The sequence below is a fragment of the Saccostrea echinata genome, unplaced genomic scaffold (genome assembly GCF_033153115.1).
Source record: "Saccostrea echinata isolate AGI-Se365-2 ecotype Australia unplaced genomic scaffold, CSIRO_AGI_Sech_v1 ptg000064l, whole genome shotgun sequence".
Classification (NCBI taxonomy): domain Eukaryota; kingdom Metazoa; phylum Mollusca; class Bivalvia; order Ostreida; family Ostreidae; genus Saccostrea; species Saccostrea echinata.
The window spans coordinates 5,540,238-5,563,965 of record NW_026889813.1 but is presented as its reverse complement, the minus strand read 5'-3'; the positions used below and the strand labels follow the sequence as shown (position 1 = coordinate 5,563,965).

The 23,728-nt window shown below is 32.8% G+C and overlaps 1 long non-coding RNA gene across 1 annotated transcript; it reads right to left on the bottom strand.

Annotated features, from left to right (window-relative positions):
* Positions 1-5,374: 5,374 nt before the first annotated feature.
* On the bottom strand, positions 5,375-7,558 carry LOC133175871 (uncharacterized). Its single transcript, XR_009719334.1, has 3 exons — positions 7,509-7,558; positions 5,703-5,928; positions 5,375-5,474 (listed from the first exon to the last, which is right to left on the bottom strand). It is a non-coding gene; the product is annotated as an uncharacterized LOC133175871 (long non-coding RNA).
* Between the last annotated feature and the right edge of the window lie 16,170 nt (positions 7,559-23,728).

Here is a 23,728-nt window from a genome sequence, read left to right as displayed (position 1 = left end):
AATTATCAGGAAAAGTAGGGACGTCAGTTGCATGTATATAATTATATATCATTGCATAAAATTGTGCTCATTCAGGTATACTTATCCCACATATCAACAGACCTGTGCAATTTTTTTTATCATGTTTTTTTTTCAAAAGAAACATATAGCGTACCATTATTTCACACAGAATCGCGTTTTCACATATTTTTTTTAACTCTTTGAGTATTTCACAAGAATCCAAGAATCGTCTTTTCACATCTTTTATAATTTCTTGGGTATATAGAGTATAGATCATGTGTCATAAATAATTTAACTTTTTATCAAATATACATGTAATAACCAAATCTAATCTATAAATTGATTTTCTTTCTTTTAAGTGGCAGATATCAATTTATTTATAAAGGCTTTAAAACAGTACTGTATTACAATTTTCTATCGCTCAATTCCTTTTTGAGTGTATGTAATATTTTTTAATATCGAAATTAAAACTCGGAAATCGGGATAATTTCGCATTCAAATCATAGAGAATAATAAATCGTCTACATTATAGAAGGCTTATAACTATCGTATTCTGAACTTACTATACGAGATAGATAAAATTGCATGCCTGTCCATCACTATAAATGTATATTCAGTGCTTATAATATATTTACTTGAATTAGCTACCTAGCACATATATTAATTTTTTTTAGATATATTAATGTGTAAATCAATTAACTGTCAATACAGACTTACACTGCACTGGCAACTTCAAACTTTACATGCACTGGAAGCGGTAACCAACGTACTCTTAAATTTTGAAGAGTGAATATAGAACGTCTAAATATTTTGATATAGAGAGTGTATATGTCTCTGACGTCATCGATACTATTTCCGCCTTTATCTCGAAAGTTCTATTCTCACTTACAAGTCAGAGTTATCTTTCTTTGCCCATTGTCTACACACTAGGTAAATAGGGAAAATGAGGGTACCGAAAATCTACAAAATGTGGAATCTGATTTCAAAAAAAATTATATATTTAGTATTTGTAGAATAACCTCTGTTATACATAATAATATCTTGAAAAAATATTAAAAAACAAAAAAGTTGAAAATTGACCAAACACAAGTTCACTTCCGGTTCGGACAGGAAGTACCGGAAACACACGAAAACAACTTCGAAACAAAGAGAATGTCATGATCTAATACTCCTGTAAATTTCACATCTTTATCTCAAACCGTTTCCGAGAAAAATTCCGGACAAAAGTCCATTTAAAAATTGGAAATTCGGCCATAACTTCGGACCGGAAGTGAATTTTTCAAAAAACAGAATTTTATATAAACTTCATATATCAGCCTACTATCATGTGAAAAATTGTGAAAATCTATCCAACCATCTCTGAGTAATCGCGCTCACAAAATTTGGGAGGAATAATAATAATAATAATAATAATAATAAAAAGAAACTAGACTCTTGTTGCCATGGCAACAAAAAAGTCTTCCGTTCTTCTAAATCTGTAAGAATTTGCTTTTTTTCTGTGTAAAAACATACATATCATATTTACTGTGAAAGAAAAAAATTAATGGAAAAAAAGTCCTTTCAGTACTTAAGGTACTTTGATTTTCATGATCAATCTTGTATAATGCATTTGGCACCTATAAGAGATATACGTATATCATAGAGCAAGGATAATTAGCAATTAAAAAAAAATGTTTGCAATCATTTCTAAGACAAACAAACAGACGAACGAACACTGCACAATCATAAAATTCACTGTGTATATGTTCTGGCATAATTGTGATGGTGTTATTAAAAAAATTTAATGAATTAAGTTATAGTCTGTCCCACGACCGGAACGTCACTACTTTTTGCAAGATATCTCAAAATATATAAATACCTTGGCTTTCAACCTAGGTTCGATCGGTAGATTGATTTTTTTCCAAACTTCCTGCATTTATACGAACCCTCGAAGCCAACCAGTGTATTGACACGGCGGCAAATTCAAAGTCTACGGGGATTTAACATGGTAAACTCGTCCATTAGCGTCTAGATTACGGGGCGGGGAACCAGTTTTTGAAGGGAGTAGTCGTTCTTTCCAAAGTAAAATTCCGAAAAATCAGAGAAAATCAAAGGACGTAATTTAAAGTGTTTTTATTAATAATATGAGTATTTATTTGAATTAACATATATTTTAACACTGTATAACGAGTTTTGTCATGAACGCCGAGAAAATAGTCCGCGGTCGAATCTAATGCAGTACAAGTTGTGGATACGGATGTTGACATGGCCATGATGATGCAAGAATGTGTTTTTAAAAACGTAAGTTGTTTGTTTTATTTATTTTTTGTTGTTTTTGTTTTACTATCTAATGTACACACAAGAAAGAAGTGTTTCCAAATCGTAAGAATATGCCAAAATGCGTGGTATATGTATATTTGGCATTTTAACAGTGCCCCATATACAGAAGTGTGTTTAAAAAACGTAAACGTAAACTTTTATGGTTATAATGACACAACCAGCTGATTAAACAATTATAGGGAAAAAAATTTAAAATAACACCAAGATTACATAAAGAAAATAACAGCTGGTAAAAATCTTAAACATTTTCAATATATGAAAGACTATACTTTATCTTTCAACATTTCATGCTTTTGACAGTGAATCACTATCTACATGATGTAAAAATGCATATTTGTAGTGTCAACACCCTGGGGAATCAATATAGGGTTTTCTATATCATGTATATATAACACATAATTTTGGCATTTTTTTTTTTTTTTTGTTGAATTTTTATTGAAAATTAAATGTGTCTTTTTTACAAGTTTTAACATCTAAAATATACCTTTAGCCCAAAGTTTTGTCAATTTTACAGGACCGAGTTCTAAGGGTCATTTATGTACATGTATTGATGTATAGCACAACCATCTTGGTAGATGAATATACAGAGTGTTTCAGCAATCATGTCCTGACTATTCAGTTTAAATAAGAACACAAGCAAAAGAGGAAAAAGAAAAAAAATAAAGAACAAGCCATGTCTATATAATTTCAACAGTATAAACGTTAAGATAAAACTGAATCATTTATTCTGAATGCAGACATCCCCCCCCCCCCCCACCCAAAAAAAAAATGACATCAGAGGCAATTTTCTATTTAATGCCATGTGCCACATTCAGTGTTCCAAATTGTTGTGTTGTGTTTCTCAGGCAGCAGCTTCATTTTGTCTCCAAGGTCCCATACTGCTCAAATATGGACTTAATTTGAAAAACCTGTTTCCTAGTAGGGTAGAGTGGGGTATTGAACAAAAATTTAAACTTCTAAATTCAGAACAGTTTTCAATTTGATGAAATAGATGCCCTGTATATACAGGTATGGCACATTCTCTTGATTCAGCTATGTACATGTAGCTTGATTTAGTGATAGGAGGGTAGCAGATCAGAAATCATGGCTATAAAGCAAAAATGATTTACATAATAAACCAGTCAGACTATTATAATGTCTAATATCTTCAAATTATCCTGTCTTTTTAAATATTGAACAATCAGAATGAAACGTTTAAGCTTAGCACACTTCATGTCCACATTTTACAAACTTTTTCTAATCTCTTGTGTATTTTTTGTTTTTGTCCCTCAGCATCCTCAGTGTTTAGATTTTTTCTCTTTCAATCAAGAGATTTTGACTATAAAATTTACAAGTCATTTTTCTTTGTTCAAAACTTAAAAAAAAATAATTTCAAGAAACATAATACTACCTAACTTACACAATACACACAAAAAAGTAATAAATCCTGATACAAAAACCTTACATATTTTTGTACACATTGTATACCGTGATATATAACATTTTATTAAGCTGTGTCATCTTTTTTTTAGTTTTATCTCCCTATTGCAGTCCTATCTATTTAGAAAACAAAACATTGATCAAAGAAATGTAATGATAACTAAAGCAAAAAATATTTGATAATGCCTTTATTAATTACTAAATAACATTTTTGAATGTATAATTAATTGGAGTGCAAAGTTATGATGACCAGACAGTGTGACTGTAAGACATGCAAGCATGTAGATGACTATATATTCGATTTTTCAGAATAATGCGATTGGAATTCATCTGATAGTGGACTGAACATTCAGGTTTCAGGACATTCTTCTGGACTATAGCTAGCAAGTATTTATATAAATGAACAAGATGTGTTTGTGAAACACTGATGCCCCCGTATGGCAGCTTATGGCTAAGGTTTAAGTTTCTTAAATGCAAGTCAAACTCCAGGTCAAGAAATTAAAAAATGTTGGTACCCAAAGAAGGTCTTGTCTCGAGGAATATACCTGTGAAAAATGAAAGCCCTAGTACATACCGTTGAAAAGTTATGGCGAAGGTTAAAGTTTTTTCAAAGTAAGTAAAACGGCAAGGTCAAGGTCAAATGGTGCCCAAGGGAAGTACTTGACACAAGTGATACACATGATCGTGAAATGTGAAAGCCCTAGAACCAAACGTTCAAATGTTATGGCCAATGTTAAAAATTTTTAAATGTAGGTCAAACTCCAAGGTCAATGCCAAAACTGTTGGTATCCAAAGGAAGGTCTTGTCACAAGAAATATACATGTGAAGTATGAAAGCCCTAACACCAACTGTTCAAAAATTATGGCCAAGGTGAAAGTTTTTCAAAAGTAGGTCAAACTTCAAGGTCAAAGGGTCAGGGTTGTTGGTATCTTAAGGAAGGTCTTGGCACAAGGAATGCATTTGTGAAGTATGAAAGCCCCAACACCAACTGTTCAAAAATTATGGCCAAGGTTAAAGTTTTCCAAAAGTAGGTCAAACTCCAAGGTCAAAGGGTCAAAGTTGTTGGTATTTAAAAACAAGTCTTCTCACAAGGAATGCATATGTGAAGTATGAAAACCCTAGCACTATCTGTTCAAAAGTTATGGCCAAGGTTAATTTTTTTCAATATTGAAGTAGGAAAAACTCCAAGGTCAAGGTCAAAAAGTCAAAATTGTTGGTATGCTAAGAAAGGTCTTGTCACAAGAAATACACATGCGATGTATGAAAGACCTGGCTTAAACTGTTCAAAAGTTATGGCCAAGGTTAAAGTTTTTTCAACAGTAGGTCAAACTCCAAGTTCAAGGTCAAAGGGTCAAAGATGTTGGTATCCAAAGGAAGGAATTCTCACAAGGAATACACATGTGAAGTTTGAAAGTCCAAGCTCTAAGTGTTCAAAAGTTATGGCCAAGGTTAAAGTCTCAAAAAATTGTGCAAATGTGGGTCAAACTCCAAGGTCAAGGTCAAAAGGTCAAATATGATAGTACCAAAAACAAAGGTCTTGTCACAAGGAATACACATGTGAAATATGAAAGCCATAGCTCCAACCAATCAAAAGTTATGGGCAAGGTTAAAGTTTTTGTGGACAAACAGACAGACAGACAGATGGATGGACAGGGCAAAAACTATATGCCCCCGAATCTTTAACTACTTGGGCCTAAAAAGCTTTTACTCTTCCTATGTATTCTTCAGGTTGGAATCTGAAATTGAAAATTGACTATGTACATGCATTTTTAATATGTATCAGTTCATGTTAACATGTAATGCAAGTTCAAGTATAATCATTTGAATTTTCATTATTCCTTTAAATTTCACTTTGCACAGACTTAAAAGTATTTTCATGCACCAGAATCTTTATGATGGATTAAAATGTGTTTCATCATCATCTTTTTTTTCAGGCCCAAAGTATTGGCTGAACGAAAGATTACCTGGTAGTCGGCCAATGGGTTGATCATTGGATGAGCCAGACACCCAACCATTTTCCATAGAAGTTTTAGTGGACAGAAACATAAACACTCCATCTCAGTCTTCATTCATGACTTGTTTCTCACTATGGATTCTGAGTCATGACTTCTTTTTTCAAAAGCATGGACACTGGCAGCATTGGACACTCAATTTTCATAATCATTTAATCTTCTAAATTTGATCTGATATCTTTAAATAAAGGAAAGACAATTTATTAATTGTTTGCAATATTTCCTGTAATCTCACTAAATGTGTTTAAAGTTTGAAGCAATTCTATTTGAAAATTTTTAAAAACATATAATTATATCTAGCTGATAAACAAGCAGTAATAAAATTTTGAAAACAATTATCTGAGTATGATTAATTACTTTGCCCATTTCAGACAGGTAGCTTACAAAAACTGATTGACATCTACTGTGGAATCATCATTGTTTGTGGGGGACCAACATTCTTGGATTTTATCACATGGATCAACTATACCCATAAATTTATATTTCCACAAATGCTTATTTTAACATTTTAATCAATCCATTAATTCCTTTGATTGTATTTTTGTTAACCTTATTTATGTCCTGTCCACAAAAAAGCAAAACTATATGCCTGTCCACAAACACTGACCTCCACAAATTAAAATGATTCCATAGTATAATGCAATTTAGAAAAAATGTATATCAGGAAGCCATATGTACTAGGGAATGGAATAATGAATAAACAATTACTTTGAAAATTTACAAATACATGAGGAAAAACATTTTGCTTGACTAGGAATCAAACCTAGGACCTCTGCATTACAAATACTTGTATACTAATGAGGTATTCTGACAACTAAGGTGCCCAGACTGATACACAGATCTACAGTCCATATAGCCAAAATTACTTAGGATGTATCTGCAGCTACTTATGGCTGAGTTTATTTTATGTACTTGTTTGTTTGTGCTTGTCTATATTGTGTCTTCACCTGGTAGCTATTTTGGTATCCTGCAATTAAATTCTTGTTTCAAAAATTTCATCTATTGTTTTTATGAATAAATTTTTTTTTATTATATGAGAATCAGACTAGCAGCTGACTCTGACTTTATGTCTTGCAAATGTATTGAAAGTGTCAATATATATACATGTATAATCTTTTTTTTTCATATGTAAAACTATTAACCTTTCTACCAAAAGAAAAAAAAGAAGATTATAAAAAAGAAAAGGAAAAACTACAATAAAAAAAATTAGAATATAATCTTTTACACTTGTGTTATGTAGTTTTTGTATGTAGGATTGAGTATTTAATTTTTGGCATTCTGTTATATTTGTGGAAACACTAAAAATATATCCAAGGGCCTGAATTTACCTAATGTCGATATCGAAGGGCAAGGTCAAATTCCATTGGTGACGTAGTTTGATGCAGACAACAATTGTTGTTTTGCACCGAGATTCAAAATGTAATATTGATTGTGGATTTATGTGTTTAAAGTGTTGAAAGTCTAACAAAAACAGGATACACTGTGCAGTTATGGACATCAAGTGATACGATGCTTATTTTGACCGTGTTTACAACAAACTATAGGAAGTTGGATTTATGTGGAAGGCTAAGGAGTAAGGTAAAGCAGCAATTAATTTTAATAATCTTAATAATAATATGACTACGCTTACTAGAAGTTAGATCTCTACGTTTTGGCAATAAAAGCAGTCAAATCACTTGAGCTAAATTTGCAGTTGCCTAGATTGTTTTTAACATAATTCCAAATCATATCTCAAAGGATATATGAATTGAGTCATACCTCTTTTCTTTATGCAGTGTATAGGCTAGCTGTTTTTAAAAATCTTTGATCCCTTCTGCCTGGGTATGAAAGTTTTGTCGAAGACGCAATTTCTCCTATATATAGGCCTAAATATATACTTGGCAAGTTTCGGGCTTTATAGCTTTTTGGACGTCGATAAGTACAGAGCATTCCCGAACGTGCGTGACGTCATTACCTCACTGACGGCAATGTACGGAAAATTACGAATAATGATGGATCCCCTTCCGAAGTGGCTGCCATTTTGACAATGTTAAATCCCCGTAGACTTTGAATTTGCCGCCGTGTCAATACACTGGTTGACTTCGAGGGTTCGTATAAATGCAGGAAGTTTGGAAAAAAATCAATCTACCGATCGAACCTAGGTTGAAAGCCAAGGTATTTATATATTTTGAGATATCTTGCAAAAAGTAGTGACGTTCCGGTCGTGGGACAGACTATAGTATCACATTAAACGTAAAGTCACTGAGTTTTGTAAAGTTATAATATCAAGATTTGACAGCATACCTATAAGAAAGATTATTCAGTTACAGTAATTATTCAGCAATCGATTGATTGATTGATCATATGTTGTTTAACGTCCCTCTCGAGAATTTTTCACACACATGGAGACGCCACCACTCGCAGGTGGAGACTTCAAATTTTTGTCCTATACTTTGGCACTTATCGTCATTGAGCAGTGAGGAATCTTTTTTGTGCCAGCACCTTCTGCGACATGGGACCTCGATTTATGCGATCTCAAAGGACCGGTCTCCACGTCCCACAATCGAAGTTCATAATACCGAGATATTTTATTTTTTATTTTATTTTATTTTTTCACAAGTTTGTTCCATCAGATTTACTTAAAGATCACACTTCAAGATCATTTCAAACTCAGGCTACTTTATTGCAGTGCATACAGCCGTCAGGCGATTTTGATTGACAGGTCAAAACACGTGCACTTCGTGTGATACTTTTTAAGCAGAAAAATATACAGGAAGTGACCATGAAATCAGAAAACGTTTTATTTTAATAAAAAATGGGTGTGACTGATATAGAACTAATTTTTGGTCTATGTAAATGGATAGGAGGATCGGGATTAAGAGGGAATCTCTTTCTCTTCCTCTCTGTCTCTCTGTTTCTCTCTCAGACATGTAAATTGAACATTTCAGTATCATAATGACAAATGTACAATTATACAATATAAAATTCTGTATACATGCAAATGGTAATTATAACCACATGTTCCAGATTTAAATCTAAAACGAATATATAATTCAAATGCCTAGCTGCACGAACGTCTCCATATATTAATCAAGACGGGGGGGGGGGGGGAGGGAGGAGGCTTCAAAGGAATTAGATAGTTTTATGTTTTATGAATTATAAGGAAAAGTACGGACGTCAGTTGCATGTTCATAATTATATATCATTGCATAAAATTGTGTTCATTCAGGTATACTTATCCCACATATCAACAGACCTGCACAATTTTTTAATCATGTTTTTTTTTCAAAAGAAACATATAACGTAGCATTATTTCACACAGAATCGCGTTTTCACATATTTTTTTTTAACTCTTTGAGTATTTCACAAGAATCGAAGAATCGCCTTTTCACATCTTTTATAACTCCTTGGGTATATAGAGTATAGATCATGTGTCATAAATAATTTAATCTTTTTATCAAATATACATGTAATAACCAAATCTAATCTATAAATTCATTTTCTTTCTTTTAAGTGGCAGATATCAATTTATTTCCAAAGGCTTTAAAACAGTACTGTATTACAATTTTCTATCGCTCAGTTCCTTTTCGAGTGTGTGTAATATTTTTTAATATTGAAAATAAAACTCGGAAATCGGGATAAATTCGCATTCAAATAATAGAGAATAATAAATCGTCTGCATTATAGAGGGCTTCGTAACTATCTTATTCTGAACTTACTACTATACGAGATAAATAAAACTGCATGCCTGTCCATCAGTATAAATGTATATTCAGTGCTTATAATTTATTTACTTGAATTCGCTACCTAGCATATATAGTATTTTTTTTTTAGATATATACATGTGTAAATCAATTAACTGTCAATACAGACTTACACCACACTGGCAACTTTAAAATATACATGCACTGGAAGCGGTAACTAACGTACTCTTACATTTAGAAGAGTGAATATGGAACGTCTAAATATGTTGATATCGAGAGTGTATATGTTTCTAACGTCATCGATACTATTTCCGCCTTTAACTCGAAAGTTCTATTCTCACTTACAAGTCAGAGTTATCCTTCTTTGCCCACTAGGTAAATAGGGAAAATGACGGTACCAAAAATCTACAAAATGTGGAATCTGATTTCAAAACAAATTATATATTTAGTATTTGTAGAACAAACTCTGTTATACATAATAATATCTTGAAAAAATATTAAAGAACAAAAAAGTTAAAAATTGACTAAAAACAAGTTCACTTCCGGTTCGGACAGGAAGTACCGGAAACACACGAAAACAACTTCAAAACAAAGAGAATGTCATGATCTAATACTCCTGTAAATTTTACGTCTTTACCTCAAACCGTTTCTGAGAAAAACGCCAGACAAAAGTCCATTTTAAAATTTAAAATTCGGTCATATCGTCGGACCGGAAGTGAATTTTTCAAAAAACGGAATTTTATATAAACTTCAAATATCAACCTATTATCCTGTAAAAAATTGTGAAAATCTATCAAGCCATCTCTGAGTAATCGCGCTCACAAAATTTGGGAGGAATAATAATAATAATAATAATAATAAAAAGAAACAATACAAACACTATAAGTCTTCCGTTGTGAACGGAAGACTTAACAATACAATCACTATAAGTCTTCCGTTGTGAACGGAAGACTTAATAAAAAGAAACAATACAATCACTATAAGTCTTCCGTTGTGAACGGAAGACTTAATAAAAAGAAACAATACAATCACTATAAGTCTTCCGTTGTGAACGGAAGACTTAATAATAAAAAGAAACAATACAATCACTATAAGTCTTCCGTTGTGAACGGAAGACTTAATAATAATAATAAGAAACAGAGTAAAAACAATATGTTCCCAAACTTCGTTTGGGGAACATAATAAACATGATGTTAGTCATGTGTATAGGATCGATTTTGAAAAAGCGGGGGGGGGGGGGGCATCATAAGGAAAAAAATGACAACTTACCTGAATTTCTTTAAAAAATTTTGACTAGCCCCCCCCCCCTCCCAAAAAAGGAGAATTCTCCCAAACCAAAATTTTACTTGGTGGGATGAAAAGGTCCATAAAGGGGGAGGGGGGCTTTCACTGAACATTTTTATCCTTAGAATTAAAAAATTACGTTCTCAAAAAAGGTTGGGGAGAGGGGCAGGCCCCATGCAAAACCCCTTTCCCCCACACCCACCCCTCACCCAAGATTCCATATATCTTTATGGTATGTTCTTATGAGTGGAAGTCAAGTGCAAATGAAATATCTTTCCAAAACTATTTGAACTATTTGTATCAATTTTGAATTTCCCAATCTATTTTTAGTCTAATATGGAGAAAAATAAATCTTTATATTCACCTGGAAGGTGAATATAAAGTAGTATTTTTTCTACAATGTTGGATATCAGTCAATCAGTGAGATATAGGAATTATTCAATCATATAATAATTGTATTTATATACCTGTATATAGTTAAAAGAACAATGGGGAAAATGTTTATCATCACCATAATCCGAGACTGTTCATTCTAAAAAAAAAAGTCTTAAATAAGACAGTGACAGTGACAGACCCATTATTCTTTAAAAGGGGGTATATATAGGCCAAGTTTCGGGGAATTTAGAGAGAGAGAGAATTCCACTATTATTGAAATCCTACAAACTTTGTAAATACTACAATCACAGAAAATTAAAGTTTTTGTAGATTATTCCACGTATTGCATAAGTATGGAGCGTCAAATTAACATAAACACAGAAAATTGAAGACATCTTTGATATTTTTTGAAGGTATCAACAATTAAATCATTTGATGTGAGCAATAATAATTCAATTAAAGATCTCCTTAAAATATTTGTGATAGGCATCTTCATTTCTGAATTATTGCGCGCATCAATACAATTGTTGGTATACAAATGTGTTAGAACGTGTAATTGATTTACTGAATCGATGCTTGCAATATTTGAATTATCGGTCTCCTCTAATGAATTTATGCTATAACAATTGAATTGATGCTCGCTATTTAGCAATTGAAAGGATTTGGATTAATGTTCTCTTCAATTCAATCAAAGAGATCAATTCCATTAAATTTGTGCATGCAATCTTTTAATTATTCCTCTCTTTCATTGAGTAAATGAATAATAAATGATACAATGAATTCAATTAATGCACGCATCAATTCATTTAGAGAGTGTAAGTATTTAATAAATGATATCTTCAATCCAGTCAACATATCCGTAGTTGATACAATGATCTCTTTCATTGAATTGTCGGTCTCTGTAAAAGAATTGATGCGCGCATTAATTCATCTAACAAATCTTAAAAAACTAAAAGATATATTCAGTTAAATAACAGGGATCGACACATCATTAATACCGATGTCAAAATTAATTTTTGCGAGCATTAATTCTACCACATTGTTGAGCTCTATGATTGAATTGTAAAAGCGGAAGATAATTAACGAACAGTGATCAATCTCATAAATCAAGTAAACAAAAGGAATCGTGAACAGGACACAAACACTGACCCCTGGATACACTAGAGATGGGATCAGGTGCCTAGGAGGAGAAAGCATCCCACCCGCCGAGAGCTCTATGTATTGATCAGGTAGACGGAGTACTCTGTTGTCAAATTAAGAATAAAAACAAGCATTCACTGACAAAACGTCAGAGATACTCAAGCTGTAGAAAGTCAACAATAAAGTACCAAAGATATGCTAGAATGACATAAGATGTAGGCTATTGAGTTTCAACAACTTCTGTTGAATAAAATTCATGCACTAGAAAAAACAAAATACATGTACATGTACATATATACATGTATTTAGTGGCTTTATCATGAAGCTGAACTTGCATAAAAAATATCTTATTAATTATTTTACCTAAAATTCATAGAATTAATATTATAATTAATCGCACTTAATTAATTAATTGTATTCAATACGTCACTCATTTTCAGAAATATTTCATGAAGCATAGTCTCTATATTGATTGAAATATTTGTCCGTATAAACGTATTTAATACTACATGCATTAAAAAAGCTTCTGTCAGAAAAAAAATAAATATTTACCTACCTACCTACCCAACTTCAGATTCTAGGGTCGGGTTAGGGGAAACAAAGATATTTTTAATGATGGCCTTATTTGTATTACTTTTTCCTAAAAGCCATCGCAAAATATGATATACATGTACAACAATCCAAATAGCTTGCTACATGTCAGTTGCAACGAGTTTTTGCAAGGCAACCTCCCAAAAATACAGCGTACTACGGGCCTTGCTACATCTTTCCAATGATAGTCCTTCGTACAAATCCAAAACAGTGTCAAGTCCCAACCCTTATGGTTATCGAAAATAGACTTTAAAAACAAAACTATAAGCCTATCGTTTGTGCTATTAAAGTACTAATCACTCAAAGTAGTCAGATCTGTTAACGAAGGGTTAAGCTGTGTCACCTTCCAGAGTATCCAATGTCCATGCATTGACGGTCGTTTGATTGATTGATTAATTGATTATATGTTGTTTTACGTTCTGTTCGAGAACTTTTCACTCATTTTGAGACGTCACAATATACCGGCGAAGGGCTTCAAATTTAGACCTTTACTCGGCACTCAGGGCCATTGAGAGTGAGGGTTCTTTACCGTGTCAACGCCTACTGTGAAAGGTCTCATCCGAAAGACCCTCAGCTTTTACTTCAAGGTGCCGAGTGCTCGGAAAATGAACAGTTGCTACCTATTTTTTATCGACTTAGGTCAATCACGCCGTGATTCGAACACACGACCTTCCAATCACGGAGCGAGCGCTCTATAGCTACCGACTGAGTTACCGTGACGGTGACTTACCTGTAGTGAGATTCCTACGCAAACGAAAGCGCAAAATCAATTCGGCTGCGGAGTATTATTCCTTCGTCATAGAATTTAATCCGACATTTAAAATATTTGAAAATAGAGACATTTTTAAGACAAGCTTCATTTTTTTCTAGAAATGTTTTTATTTACCTAACTAATATATTCGTGTTTTTAAACTGAGTAAATCGATGACCTAGCATCGTTTCATATAACTCAAACCCCTCTAGGGCTTGAGTATTTATGACCTAACAATGAAACATTTCAGACAAAATACGACCAGATGATAGAATGTATTTGCGAAAAGCTGACTTAAATCGGGTTTGTTGAAATCCTTGTAACGTCAATTTATTTGATAGTAGCTTGACTCGGTTTAAAAATTGATCGTATTCAGAGCATGCTCTTGCGTAACGAATCAGTTGAGAGACATAAACACCATTTGAAGGTGATGTTGGAATATTGCTACATAGATGAGGAAAGTTGACAATGGAAAAGCTGAAGTCGTCCCGCTTGTAATACAGTTTAGTTATTAGTTAGCCATTATCGTCTACAGTCAGTAAAACATCCAAATATAAAACAGGTGCGACAGACTCTGTGGTGTCTTTTTTTCGAGTTCACTGAGATATATCGAGTCGATATATGAATGAAAGTAACTATTGTTAAATGATAAAAGGTCGTTGATATATCTAAATGTTGAGTCGAGGACTTCAGCAGAAGTTTTCTTTCTCTCAGAAAGAAGTTTTTGAATAAATTCTGCTTCACAGGAATCTAAAAACAGGTCAGCTACTTAAGAAGCACAATTAGTAACCATTGAAGTTCCAACAGATTGTTGATGAACATGCATAGATATTGCCAATGAGGAACTCCAGCATCTTTTTAATATCAACTTCAGAGTACTTGTATGTATCATTGTATCAGAATGATAATTTTGTAGATGACCAATTACAAGATATGAAAATTTTCATCGAGGAAGCAGTTGTCTATGTCGTCAAAAAGCCTAGCTGCTCTTTATTTATCGTAAGGAATGGCTGTGTAAAGCGTAGAAAAGTCATTTTTGGTGCTATTGATATTCGAAAAGTTTTGAGATTTTCAATTTTCCAAAAGTTCCTTCGAGGTTTTTTTTATTCTTTTTTTTTATTTTTTAGAATCATTTGATTTACACCACTTCTTGAATATTTTGTAACACAATTAGACTGAAGTTTCTCAGTCATGGCCATTGGTATTTGGGTGAGGAGTGAGGGTAGGAGATTAGAAGCTTGGTTGAACATTTACTACACCCTGCAAGAAAGATAACTCTGTAAGGATTTTTATGAAGTTTTGGAATCCAGTATAGGTACGGCAAATCAAACTCACTTCCACTGACTGGAATATTAAACGTATTTTAAAACTGATACATATATATGTCTTAAAATAATTTTATCTTTTAAAAGGAAACTGTGAGCATAAGTTTGAACACCAGTTGTCGAATTATAAGTTCGAATACCAGATGTGGCATTAAAATCATGTTCTCCTAAAATGCAGTTGCAATAATGAGCCTTACAAACAAAGATTATATTGTAACAAGTTTTTCAGCTGGAACCAAAATATATTTTTCATGTAGGCTTTCTAATTGTTTTATCACTTAAGGTCTACTGAAAACGGAAGGATAGATTTATGAGAACACTAATTGAATTGACGCGCGCATAAATGAAGTCAATTGTCGAAATTAAAAATTGAATTGACGTGTGCAACAAGTACTGAAGTTGTTGCTTTCGTCAATTGAATTGAAGCGCACCTCAAATCAGTTACTATTAAATTCTCATCAATTGTTGAGCTCAGAATATTGGTTAGGCATATGATTGTGGTATTGGTTAAGATTTTATCCGTACATATTTCAGCAATATTTCATTAGTTGCACACTTAATTTACAGTTTCACCCTTGCAAATAAACTTCATATATGAATATGTATTGAAAATATTACATAATTTCTGACTTAAAGGGGTCAACAGTCAACAAGATTTATTTTGCAAGCTGAGATGCAAAATATTCCCTGATTCAAAAATTATGGTAAATATTGATCTTCGAAAATAACTTTTAGCTGAAAGACCAGCCCAACCACATAAAAGTCAATACTGTATATATCTAGATCTTATATGGACACAATAATTAAAGGAATCAATATCTCCTTGGCAAGTGTAAACAGAAAGTAGACATCTGAATGATATTTATGTTGTTTATGTTTTAAAATATATTCTTTCCCAGAATCGTACTCCCTTAATTTGAAAATAAACTTAAGTAAGGGTACCATGTGCTAACATTACAAAGCTTATGGAGGGATTTTATTGTCTTTTAAGTACAGGTCCACGTAAGAATCAGGCAGCCTATATATAAAAGGTGATACATGGGGGTTCTCAGAAATGAATGATTTTTTACTCACAGTTTTTTCTTGGGCTATAAGCCATGTATGTGGAAGGAAAAATATTTTGGGTCATTGTTACTATGGAAACATGGACAAAGAAATTTCCCTAGCAACCGGCCAATTTTTCTTTGTAGATTGACGAAATTTCACTCATTTTGAAGGCTTTATACAAAATGTAAATATAGTAATTTTTTTCTTATCCAGTGTAATAAGAAAGATATACTTTTAAAATGTTCTGTCAACGTAATAACAAGAAATTACATTCTCTAATATATTTGTTATAGACACAGGTAAAGATACATGTTTCCCATTTTTTGCTGATTCAGCATTTTGCTTGATTTTAGCAAAAATCAAGTCGATATTATTCATTTCTCCATCTTAATACAATTGTTTCATCTATTTCATGTAAAACCACAGGAAAACCTCTCTAAGAATTTGAAATAAAAAGTTTTGCAAATTTGAAATTCCTATCTGTTGCTAAGCAACAAAAATGGATGGTATGATAAATTTAAAAAGGGGAAATTGTAAAGCATTGGAAGAAAAATCGGATAAATTGTAATCATTGAGTACCAAAAACAAATTTTAAAATAATAAAATATAAAATATTCTTCCTTGTATACTAAAGACTATTTTACAATAAGCTATCTCCATGGCAACTGCAAATTTTCCTTAGCAACGAAGCATTGAAAGTTACTTTTAGCACATATTCATCTAAGTTTTTAAAACATCAGATCTCAGATTTTTGATAAATCTTCTAATTCAAAAGTTACAGCCATTTGCCCTTCAATGTTACCAATTTATTTGCCTAATTTAACATTTCCCTCAATAATTCCAAAACTAAGCTAGATATCAAAAATCTGAGATACAGTTTTATGAACACACATTTGAGAAGCAGCCCATCCAATTTTCAGAGAAATTGGTCAATAAATGAGGGAGCTGAATCCTTTGAAATAATACCACAAACTGTCTGATCTTACTTTACAGTAGAGGGCAAAAACCCATTACATAACAAAATCTGCCAAAGCTAGGAATATATGACACCTTGGAGATTCAGCTTTGGATACCTGTCACTTAGCCATATTTCCTATGCATATTCACAAGAATGGGAGGTTCTTTTCTGTATTTAGATGCTTTTAATTAAGTAAAATAGGTTCAATTCTGAATCAGAAAGATTTCCCGGCAAAATGGCAAGAGCTAAGCTCCACCTCCTATTTTATGGTCATCAGTAATCTGTTAGATCTCCTTCTCTAAATCTAGAGTCCCTGTAGTTTAATTACTGATAATCTCTGTGTGGCTAGTGAAGAATTCCCCAAGTGGTCACAGTGATTTATTGCGTCTTTCATGAGCAGGCAGTCACAGATCAAATCAGAAGCTTCAATAACGGAACATTCACATGTGGTAGTGTTTATGTTTCATTATTGTTAAATAATTAGAAAACCATTTCATAATTACCAATAATTTTACATGCATTATAAAGCAATGTTTAACTTCTTTTTATTGGCCAAAAATCTCAAAATTGTTGAAAATCTTGAAAAAAGCCTTTGGTGTGTCCTTAAGGATGTTAACTAGGCAAAAACATTCTACTTATAGAAATGAAAAATCATTTACTTGACTTGCTGGTATTTTTTCCACTTTCAAATGGTAAATCAATGACCTACTTTTTCATGCTAGTGGCTTACTGAGACTCGAGAGTCTTAAAATTTCTTGCAATTTCCTGAAAATTTTGCATCATGACCAATATTTGCAACGAAAACTGGATAGTCTACTTTCTGACAAGTTTAAAAAATACAGTAATCTCTTTATAAAAAAAAATAGTAACTTTTGATGAGGTCTCCTTGTGCCAATGCAGACCTGGTGAGGTATTGGTTGGCCGAGGCCGAAGTCTGAGGTTAATCAGTTCCTGACGAAGTCCGTATGGGCACTAGTAGGCCGAATTCAAAAGTAAATAAAAAATGTAATCATTGAGTACCAAAAACAAATTTTAAAAGAATATAATATACAATATTCTTCTGTGTAAACTAATGACTATTTAAAAATTTTCCATCTCCATGGCAACAGAAAATTTTCCTTGGCAACAAGACAAGGAAAGTAGTATTTAGCACGTACATGTATTCATGAAAGTTTTTAAAAATATTTATATTACATTTTAGCAGTAAAACTGAATTTGCGCAGCCCGACTAGCTACTCTACTTTTTTGTTGAATCTTCCTATGTTATTGAAATTGTAACAAATATCTAAATATCCCACATAAAAAGTTTGTGGGAGAGGGGTTGGGGGGAGGGGATTTAAGGAGTGTGTTATACAGAAATCTCTTTACTGTGTGTCCTTCTGTCCATGCAATCTTCTCCTTGCTATAACTTTGTTATTGAAAAACACTGAAAGCACATACTTTGTTCAGAGATTGCTTATGACGCAAGGGGGTACCATGCTCTTGACGCAAGGTCATGCCAGCATGTTCAAGGTCACTGGCAAAAAAATGTATAAAATTTGTAACTTTATAACGGAGAATAATTGGATGCTCATACTTGGTACAGTGATAGCTTTGTTGACCCACGTGTGTTAAGTCCTTGACTCAAGGTCATTTTGGTTAGTTCAAGGTCACTGGCTGAAAAATTTAAAAACTTTTGTGTGGGCGATAAGTAATTTTGTAACAGCGAATCTTTGGAATCTCATACATGGAATAAAATTTCCTGATGATCCAATAGTGTATGTCGACCTTGACCCAAGGTCATTCCGGCAAGTACGTAGTCACTGGCAGAAAAACTATGTAATGGAGAATTACTGGAAGCTCATACTTGGTACAAAGATTGCTTTTGACTTGAGAGTAAAGCCGACCTTAACCCAAACTCATTTTGGCAAGTTCAAGGTCACTTACAAAAAAGTATAAAATTCTGGTCTGGCATATAACTTTGAAATAAGAATCACTAGAGGCTTATACATTGTACAAAAAATGCTTTTGACCCGCGGGTTTGTCATGACCTTGATCCATGTTGGTTTTGGCAAGTTCAAGGTCACTGACGAAAACATATTAAATGCTTGTCTGAACTCCAAATTTGTAATGAGATTCACTGGAATTTCGACTTGATAAAGAGCTTGCTAATGATCCGAGGATAAGTCCTGATACTGAATAAAGATCATTCCTGCAAGTTCAAGATCACTGGCTGAAAAGTAAAAAAATCTTGTTTGGGTTATTTTTCATTGACCCTTGACTTTTGACCTTGTGACCTCAAAATCAACAATGATCACCCTTTTCAGTGGGGGGGGGGGGGGGGGTGGGGGGTGATGTTTGTCATGCTAAGGATTTTTATCTCACCTGAGCGAAGGCTAAAGTTAGCTTTTCTGATCGAAATTTGTCCGCTTTCACATTTTCAACTTCTCAAGAACCACTGGGCCAATTTCAACCAAACTTGCCACAAAGTATCCTTGGGTAAAGTGAATTCAAGTTTGTTTGGATGAAGGGCCACGCCTTCTTCCAAGGGGAGATAATTATGATTTTGTGAAAAATTAATGGCATCATTTAAAAATCTTCTCAAGTTCCACTGTGCTTGAAAATATGAAACTTATGTGGAAGCATCCTCAGATACCGTAGTGTAGATTTAAGTTTGTTCAAATCATGACCCCCGGGGGTAAGGTGGGGCCTCAATGGGCGACAAGAGTTTTACGTATCAATACATAGGGGGAATCTTTATAATTCTTCACAAGAACAACAAAGCCATGATTGCTCATGATAATATAAAAAGCATCCTCAGGTAATGTAGATTTAATTCTTTTTCAAATCATGAAGACCCAGGAGAATAGAGGGGCCATAACAGGGGATCATGGCTATACAAAGGAATATAAAGGAAATAATCAATAAATAATTACTGTGAAAGCATCAGTCAGCATTTGATTCAAAATTAGATTGCATTTGCTGACAAGGTCATTATATTGACCATAAAATTTGCAAAATGATGAGTTTAAACAAGACTGTTGATATTCTTATTTCATCAACTTGTTTGTCAGTAGCTTGCCTCCTTTTAGAAATTTTCGTACCTAGAGCGTCTCTTGTGTATCGAACCAACTGGGAGATATAAAACAAGCTTAGAGCACAAACTTCAATCGTTTATTTCATGAAACAACACTATCATTATTTTCGTTATACTTCTTTTATTTTTTTTCATTAAGCTCGTTATATTAAAATGATTATTTAGTCATTACAAGTAAATATCTTGTTATAACTTGGCTAGCTATCGGGAGTTATTTATCTCGTAGTAATTTAAATTCTGGTTGTAACACGTCATTTGATTGGATAACAGATTTAGTTTATATCATATAACATATGTTGCCTACGTCACAATGACTTATGTCAAAAACGTACTATTCTGCTTGACGTTACATTTAAAATATGCTCAATTTAAAGGCATTTTTGAAGGAAAATTGCCTTATTGTCTTCACTTAATGACGGAAAATAAAATTACAAGAAATGAACTTAATAGCTGCCCAAGTTATACTGGTATTTATCCTGCAACTACCCCTTGCATTGATCTTATAAATGTAATATAATAAACCAAAGCTATATTCAGTCAATGCCCTTATATAGCTTCGTGCATATATTCTGACGTTCTAAAAGCATTTTGACGTCATATACATGTATATTGCAATGTTTACGCTATGGCGTCTTGGTTTCAACTGCAGAGATGTGCCTAAATCGGGTTGAAAATATCTCGGACGTGAAAATATGTTGCAGGATAAAGAAAATACATGGTTACTGTCTTGAAATAAAAGTGATATTTGGGCTCGGGTCGAACACATGATTATCCTGCCTCTGATAGAAATCTTGAAATTTCATTGGTCGAGAAGACTACTGTATTAAGCCATGTTATGCTGTCTATTCACATCATATTGTTAATGTGCCCCATCCATGTGACCTACCCACCACACATCAAATCAATATGCCCACTCTACGTGCCATACTGTTCAGATCATATTCAATATGTTGTTTAAGAAATAAATAACAATGTTAAAAAGTTCTCTGGGAAATGAACTTGGTTGGTCACGTGATCAAATCATGTGAAGTCCGAAGGGCTTCTCAGAAAATTTTTCAATTTTGTATCTCTTTCATCACTATCAACTAAGAAGTTCCACAACCAGTTTCACCGTGACAGAAATATGTAGGCAAAATATCATCTCGCCGTGTGATTCGGTCACGTTATGACCTCTGACCCCCTAATAAGTTCATACAGAATTGAACATATTTTCACTTCAATAGGTTAGTCTAAGAAAAATATTTGCAAATGTAAATATTTTCATTTGAACGAGCAAGGAGCCTAATAACTGACGTCACATAAGCATTATACGACGTCACACTGTAAACAATTGTTAGGGAATGGTTTGCTAGACTCGGAGAAAATGAACTTTATAAAAAAAAATCTTCGACAGGATAAATTCGTTATGTAGACACTTAGAGGGGTAATACGGAAATACATGGGGTTCTTGAATAAATACATATTGGCCTTGGCTTACGCCTCGCCCAATTTGCATTTTTCAAGGACCCCATATATTTCTGTATTACCCCTCTAAGTGTCTACATAACTAATACTGAGGGCTCGACAAGCCTCATCCTCTATCATGTTTACTTACCCTCGCCCAAATATCGCTTATATTTCAAGACAGTAACCATGTATTTTATATATAACCTGGGTTGGAACAGTTTACGCTTTTTCATTAACCGCTTCGCTTTTTATAAAGGATAAACTGTCCCAACCCAGGTTATACAGTATAACCAGCTATTAAATTCATTCCTTAAATAATGAATTAGTTATCCCATTAAAATGAATTTCTTATCTAGTTTTTATAACGAGTTAGTATCATATTATAATAATTTTTTAATCTCATTCTCCAAGAGTTTGTAGTCTCGTTACAACGAGTTTAATATCATGTTAAAACGTTTCAAATAGTTAGTCGTCTTTTTATGATTATGATTAATTAACTATCTTGTTCACGAGTTAGTATCTCACTATAACATGTCACATATGTAGTTATTTCATCAAAATAAGTCTTTTTGGTCTCGTTATTCAGGAGACAGTATTCTTGTTAGAAAGAGTTTGTTTTATTGGGTTTTCCGTCTCTGCCAATTTTGATAGCTTTGCTTACATTTTTATTAGCTAGTCAAATTGCTCACAGACTCCAGTATCGAACTGTCTAAACTCCTTATAAGTAAATGGTTTAAATGTTTATTGTTTTAATATATTTTCTTCCACCTTTGTTAAAAAGTTTAAACTGTTGAAATATAATTATATCTTCCTTCAAAACAAAATACTAAGTATAGTTTGGGCATTTACATATTTGATAGAAAAAATGTAAAAAATCCTGATAATTTAAAATACAGTTATTGACTTCTGAATCCTGCCTACTTGTTACTGTACGAAATTTGTCAGGAACTGATTATTCTCAGTGTTCGGCCTCGGTCAATCAATTCCTCACCAGGTCTGCATTGTCACAAGTAGACCTCATCAAAAGTAGGATTTTTTTTCTTGGCGAGATTACTGTATTTTTTAAACTTGTCAGAAATTAGACCATCCAGTTTTCGTTGCAAATATTGGTCATAATGCAAAATTTTCAGGAAATTGCAAGAAATTTTAAGACTCTCGAGTCTCAATTGGGGTCTGGCATGAAAAAGTAGGTCATTGATTTGCCATTTGAAAGTGGAAAAAATACCAGCAAGTCAAGTAAATGATTTTTCATTTCTATAAGTAAAATGTTTTTGCCTAGTTAACATCCTTAAAGACAGAGATTTTTTGTTGAGGAATTGCTACATACTGATTCTTTATAAAATGTATATGTTGCTATGTGGACAAGTTCTGTTGCTATGGACAAATTAACTTAAAAATACTTTTAAAAAAAACCAGTTTGACAATGTCGATTCTGGGCAATAGCAATTCAACTATGAAAATCAGATGATGTTTTAAAAACTTAGATGAATATGTGCTAAAAGTAACTTTCAATGCTTCGTTGCTAAGGAAAATTTGCAGTTGCCATGGAGATAGCTTATTGTAAAATAGTCTTTAGTATACAAGGAAGAATATTTTATATTTTATTATTTTAAAATTTGTTTTTGGTACTCAATGATTACAATTTATCCGATTTTTCTTCCAATGCTTTACAATTTCCCCTTTTTAAATTTATCATACCATCCATTTTTGTTGCTTAGCAACAGATAGGAATTTCAAATTTGCAAAACTTTTTATTTCAAATTCTTAGAGAGGTTTTCCTGTGGTTTTACATGAAATAGATGAAACAATTGTATTAAGATGGTGAAATGAATAATATCGACTTGATTTTTGCTAAAATCAAGCAAAATGCTGAATCAGCAAAAAATGGGAAACATGTATCTTTACCTGTGTCTATAACAAATATATTAGAGAATGTAATTTCTTGTTATTACGTTGACAGAACATTTTAAAAGTATATCTTTCTTATTACACTGGATAAGAAAAAAATTACTATATTTACATTTTGTATAAAGCCTTCAAAATGAGTGAAATTTCGTCAATCTACAAAGAAAAATTGGCCGGTTGCTAGGGAAATTTCTTTGTCCATGTTTCCATAGTAACAATGACCCAAAATATTTTTCCTTCCACATACATGGCTTATAGCCCAAGAAAAAACTGTGAGTAAAAAATCATTAATTTTTGAGAACCCCATGTATCACCTCCTGCCTGATTGTTACGTGGAACTGTACTTAAAAATTAATTAAATTTTCACTGATTTATGAAGACAATATCACTAAATGGT